The sequence below is a fragment of the Triticum urartu genome, chromosome 4 (assembly GCF_003073215.2).
Source record: "Triticum urartu cultivar G1812 chromosome 4, Tu2.1, whole genome shotgun sequence".
Taxonomy (NCBI): Eukaryota; Viridiplantae; Streptophyta; class Magnoliopsida; order Poales; family Poaceae; genus Triticum; species Triticum urartu.
Genome location: NC_053025.1, coordinates 464390473 through 464396731, shown reverse-complemented (window position 1 = coordinate 464396731; position 6259 = coordinate 464390473).

Below are 6259 nucleotides of genomic sequence, written 5' to 3'. Positions count from 1 at the left end.
TCACTAGTATGCCTCTACTTGACTAGCTCGTTAATCAAAGATGGTTATGTTTCCTAACCATGAACAAAGTGTTGTTATTTGATTAACGAGGTCACATCATTAGTTGAATGATCTGATTGACATGACCCATTCCATTAGCTTAGCACCCGATCATTTAGTATATTGCTATTGCTTTCTTCATGACTTATACATGTTCCTATGACTATGAGATTATGCAACTCCCGTTTGCCGGAGGAACACTTTGGGTGCTACCAAACGTCACAACGTAACTGGGTGATTATAAAGGAGCATTACAGGTGTCTCCAAAGGTAGATGTTGGGTTGGCGTATTTCGAGATTAGGATTTGTCACTCCGATTGCCGGAGAGGTATCTCTGGGCCCTCTCGGTAATGCACATCACATAAGCCTTGCAAGCATTTCAACTAATATGTTAGTTGTGAGATGATGTGTTACGGAACGAGTAAAGAGACTTGCCGGTAACGAGATTGAACTAGGTATTGGATACCGACGATCGAATCTCGGGCAAGTAACATACCGATGACAAAGGGAACAACGTATGTTGTTATGCGGTCTGACCGATAAAGATCTTCGTAGAATATGTAGGAGCCAATATGGGCATCCAGGTCCCGCTATTGGTTATTGACCGGAGACGTGTCTCGGTCATTTCTACATTGTTCTCGAACCCGTAGGGTCCGCACGCTTAAGGTTACGATGACAGTTACATTATGAGTTTATGCATTTTGATGTACCGAAGGTTGTTCGGAGTCCCAGATGTGATCACGGACATGACGAGGAGTCTCGAAATGGTCGAGACGTAAAGATTGATATATTGGAAGCCTATGTTTGGACATCGGAAGTGTTCCGGGTGAAATCGGGATTTTACCGGGTTACCGGGAGGTTACCGGAACCCCCCGGGAGCCATATGGGCCTTCATGGGCCTTAGTGGAAAGGAGAAAGGGGCAGCCCAAGGGGGCTGCGCACCTCCCCCCTCCCCTAGTCCTATTAGGACTAGGAGAGGTGGCCGGCCACCCTTCTCCCCCTTTCCCCCTTGGGAATCCTAGTTGGAATAGGATTGGGGGGGGGGAGTCCTACTCCCGGAAGGAGTAGGACTCCTCCTGCGCCTCTCTCCCTGGCCGGCGCCCCCTTCCCCCTTGGCTCCTTTATATACTGAGGTAGAAGCACCCTAGAACACACAAGTTGATCCACGTGATCTATTCCTTAGCCGTGTGCGGTGCCCCCTGCCACCATATACCTCGATAATACTGTAGCAGAGTTTAGGCGAAGCCCTGCTGCTGTAGTACATCAAGATCGTCACCACGCCGTCGTGCTGACGGAACTCTTCCCTGACACTTTGCTGGATCGGAGTCTGGGGATCGTCATCGAGCTGAACGTGTGCTCGAACTCGGAGGTGCCATAGTTTCGGTGCTTGATCGGTTGGATCGTGAAGACGTACGACTACTTCCTCTACGTCGTGTCATCGCTTCCGCAGTCGGTCTGCGTTGGGTACGTAGACAACACTCTCCCCCTCGTTGCTATGCATCACATGATCTTGCGTGTGCGTAGGAAAATTTTGAAATTACTACGAAACCCAACAGTGGTATCAGAGCCTAGGTATTTATGTTGATGCTATATGCACGAGTAGAACACAAGTGAGTTGTGGACGATACAAGTCAATGTGCCTACCAGCATGTCATACTTTGGTTCGGCGGTATTGTTGGACGAGACGACCTGGACCAACCTTATGCGTACGCTTACGCGAGACCGGTTCCCTCGACGTGCTTTGCACATAGATGGCTTGCGGGCGACTGTCTCTCCAACTTTAGTTGAACCAAGTATGGCTACGCCCGGTCCTTGCGAAGGTTAAAACGGAGTCTATTTGACAAACTATCGTTGTGATTTTGATGCGTAGGTGAGATTGGTTCTTACTTAAGCCCGTAGCAGCCACGTAAAAAATGCAACAACAAAGTAGAGGACGTCTAACTTGTTTTTGCAGGGCATGTTGTGATGTGATATGATCAAGGCATGATGCTGAATTCTATTGTATGAGATGACATGTTTTGTAACCGAGTTATCGGCAACTGGCAGGAGCCATATGGTTGTCGCTTTATTGTATGCAATGCAATCGTGATGTAATGCTTTACTTTATTACTAAATGGTAGTGATAGTCGTGGAAGCATAAGATTGGCGAGACGACAACGATGCTACGATGGAGATCAAGGTGTCGCGCCGGTGACGATGGTGATCATGACGGTGCTTTGGAGATGGAGATCACAAGCACAAGATGATGATGGCCATATCATGTCACTTATATTGATTGCATGTGATGTTTATCTTTTTATGCATCTTATCTTGCTTTGATTGATGGTAGCATTATAAGATGATCTCTCACTAAATTATCAAGAAGTGTTCTCCCTGAGTATGCACCGTTGCCAAAGTTCGTCGTGTCCAGACACCATGTGATGATCGGGTGTGATAAGCTCTATGTCCATCTACAACGGGTGCAAGCCAGTTTTGCACACGCAGAATACTCAGGTTAAACTTGACGAGCCTAGCATATGCAGATATGGCCTCGGAACACGGAGACCGAAAGGTCGAGCGTGAATCATATAGTAGATATGATCAACATAGTGATGTTCACCAATGAAACTACTCCATCTCACGTGATGATCGGACATGGTTTAGTTGATTTGGATCACGTGATCACTTAGAGGATTAGAGGGATGTCTAGCTAAGTGGGAGTTCTTAAGTAATATGATTAATTGAACTTAAATTTATCATGAACTTAGTCCTGGTAGTATTTTGCAAATTATAGATCAATAGCTCGCATTGTTGCTTCCCTGTGTTTATTTTGATATGTTCCTAGAGAAAATTGTGTTGAAAGATGTTAGTAGCAATGATGCGGATTGGATCCGTGATCTGAGGTTTATCCTCATTGCTGCACAGAAGAATTATGTCCTTGATGCACCGCTAGGTGACAGACCTATTGCAGGAGCAGATGCAGACGTTATGAACGTTTGGCTAGCTCAATATGATGACTACTTGATAGTTTAAGTGCACCATGCTTAACGGCTTAGAATCGGGACTTCAAAGACGTTTTGAACGTCATGGACCATATGAGATGTTCCAGGAGTTGAAGTTAATATTTCAAGCAAATACCCGAGTTGAGAGATATGAAGTCTCCAACAAGTTCTATAGCTAAAAGATGGAGGAGAATCGCTCAACTAGTGAGCATGTGCTCAGATTGTCTGGGTACTACAATCGCTTGAATCAAGTGGGAGTTAATCTTCCAGATAAGATAGTGATTGACAGAATTCTCTAGTCACCATCATCAAGTTAGTAGAACTTCGTGATGAACTATAATATGCAAGGAATAACGGAAACAACTCCCACGCTCTTCGTGATGATGAAATCAATGAAGGTAGAAATCAAGAAAAACATCAAGTGTTGATGGTTGATAAGACCACTAGTTTCAAGAAAAGGGCAAAGGGAAGAAGGGGAACTTCAAGAAGAACGGCAAGCAAGTTGCTGCTCAAGTGAAGAAGCCCAAGTCTGGTCCTAAGCCTGAGACTAAGTGCTTCTACTGCAAAGGGACTGGTCACTGGAAGCGGAACCACCCCAAGTGATTGGCGGATAAGAAGGATGGCAAAGTGAACATAAGTATATTTGATATACATGTTATTGATGTGTACTTTACTAGTGTTTATAGCAAACCCTAAGTATTTGATACTAGTTCAGTTGCTAAGATTAGTAACTCGAAACGGGAGTTGCAGAATAAACAGAGACTAGTTAAGGCTGAAGTGACGATGTGTGTTGGAAGTGGTTCCAAGATTGATATGATCATCATCGCACACTCCCTATAATTTCGGGATTAGTGTTGAACCTAAATAAGTGTTATTTGGTGTTTGCGTTGAGCATGAATATGATTTGATCATGTTTATTGTAATACGGTTATTCATTTAAGTAAAAGAATAAATTGTTGTTCTGTTTACATGAATAAAACTTTATATGGTTACACACCCAATGAAAATAGTTCATTGGATCTCGATCTTAGTGATACACATATTCATAATATTGAAACCAAAAGATGTGAAGTTAATAATGATAGTGCAACTTATTTGTGGCACTGCCGTTTAGGTCATATTGGTGTAAAGCGCATGAAGAAACTCCATGCTGATGGGATTTTGGAATCACTTGATGCTTGCGAACCATGCCTTATGGGCAAGATGACTAAAACGCCGTTCTCCAGAACAATGAAGCAAGCAACAGATTTGTTGGAAATCATACATACTGATGTATGTGGTCCGATGAATATTAAGGCTTACAGCAGGTATCATTATTTTCTGACCTTCACAAGATGATTTGAGCAGATATGGGGACATCTACTTGATGAAACATAAGTCTAAAACATTTGAACAGTTCAAAGAATCTCAGAGTGAAGTGGAAAATCATCATGACAAGAAAATAAAAGTTTCTACGATATGATCGCAGAGGTAAAATATTTGAGTTACGAGTTTGGTCTTCAGTTAAAACAATGTGAAATAGTTTCACTACTCACGCCACCTGAAACACCACAGCATAATGGTGTGTCCGAACGTCATAACCGTACTTTATTGGATATAGTGCAATCTATGATGTATCTTACCGATCTACCACTATCGTTTTGGGGTTATGCATTAGAGACAGCTGCATTCACATTAAATAGGGCACCATCTAAATCCGTTGAGACGACGCCTTATGAACTGTGGTTTGGCAAGAAACCAAAGTTGTCGTTTCTTAAAAAGTTTGAGGTTGCAATGCTTATGTGAAAAAGTTTCAACCTGATAAGCTCAAAACCCAAATCGGAGAAGTGCGTCTTCATAGGATACCCAAAGGAAACAGTTGGGTACACCTTTTATCACAGATCCAAAGGCAAGACATTCGTTGCTGAGAATGGATACTTTCTAGAGAAGGAGATTCTCTCGAAAGAAGTGAGTGGAAGGAAAGTAGAAAACTTGATAAGGTAATTGTACCTTCTCCCTTATTGGAAAGTAGTTCATCACAAAAATCTGTTCTTGTGACTACTACACCAATTAGTGAGGAAGCTAATGATGATGATCATGTAACTTCAGATCAAGTTACTACCGAATCTCGTAGGTAAACCAGAGTGAGATCCGCACCAGCGTGGTACGGTAATCCTGTTCTGGAAGTCATGTTACTAGACCATGACGAACTTGCGAACTATGAGGAAGCGATGATGAGCCCAGATTCCGCGAAATGGTTTGAGGCCATGAAATCTGAGATATGATCCATGTATGAGAACAAAGTTTGGACTTTGGTTGACTTGCCCGAAGATCGGCAAGCAATTGAGAATAAATGGATCTACAAGAGGAAGACGGACGCTGATAGTAGTGTTACTATCTACAAAGCTAGAATTGTCGCAAAAGGTTTTCGACAAGTTCAAGGTGTTGACTACGATGAGAGTTTCTCACTCGTATCTATGCTTAAGTCTGTCCGAATCATGTTAGCAATTGCCGCATTTTATGAAATCTGGCATATGGATAAACAAAACTACATTCCTTAATAGATTTATTAAAGAAGAGTTGTATATGATACAACCAGAAGGTTTTGTCAATCCTAAAGGTGCTAACAAAATATGCAAGCTCCAGCGATCCATCTATGGACTGGTGCAAGAATATCGGAGTTGGAATATACGCTTTGATGAGTTGATCAAAGCATATAGTTTTATACAGACTTGCGGTGAAGCCTGTATTTACGAGAAAGTGAGTGGGAGCACTACAACATTTCTGATAAGTATATGTGAATAACATATTGTTGATCGGAAATAATGTAGAATTATTCTGTAAAGCATAAAAGGAGTGTTTGAAAGTAGTTTTTCAAAGAAAGACTTCGGTCAAGCTGCTTACATATTGAGCTTCAAGATCTATAGAGATAGATCAAGACGCTTGATAAGTTTTTTTTCAATGAGTACATACCTTGACAAGATTTTGAAGTAGTTCAAAATGGAGCAGTCAAAGAAAGAGTTCTTGCCTGTATTACAAGGTGTGAAGTTGAGTAAGACTCAAAGCCCGACCACGGCAGAAAATAGAAAGAGAATGAAAGTCATTCCCTATGCCTCAGTCATAGGTTCTATAAAGTATGCCATGCTGTATACCAGATCTATTGTATGCCCTACCATTGAGTTTGGCAAGGGAGTACAATAGTGATCTAGGAGTAGATCACTGGATAGCGGTCAAAATTGTCCTTAGTGGAATAAGGATATG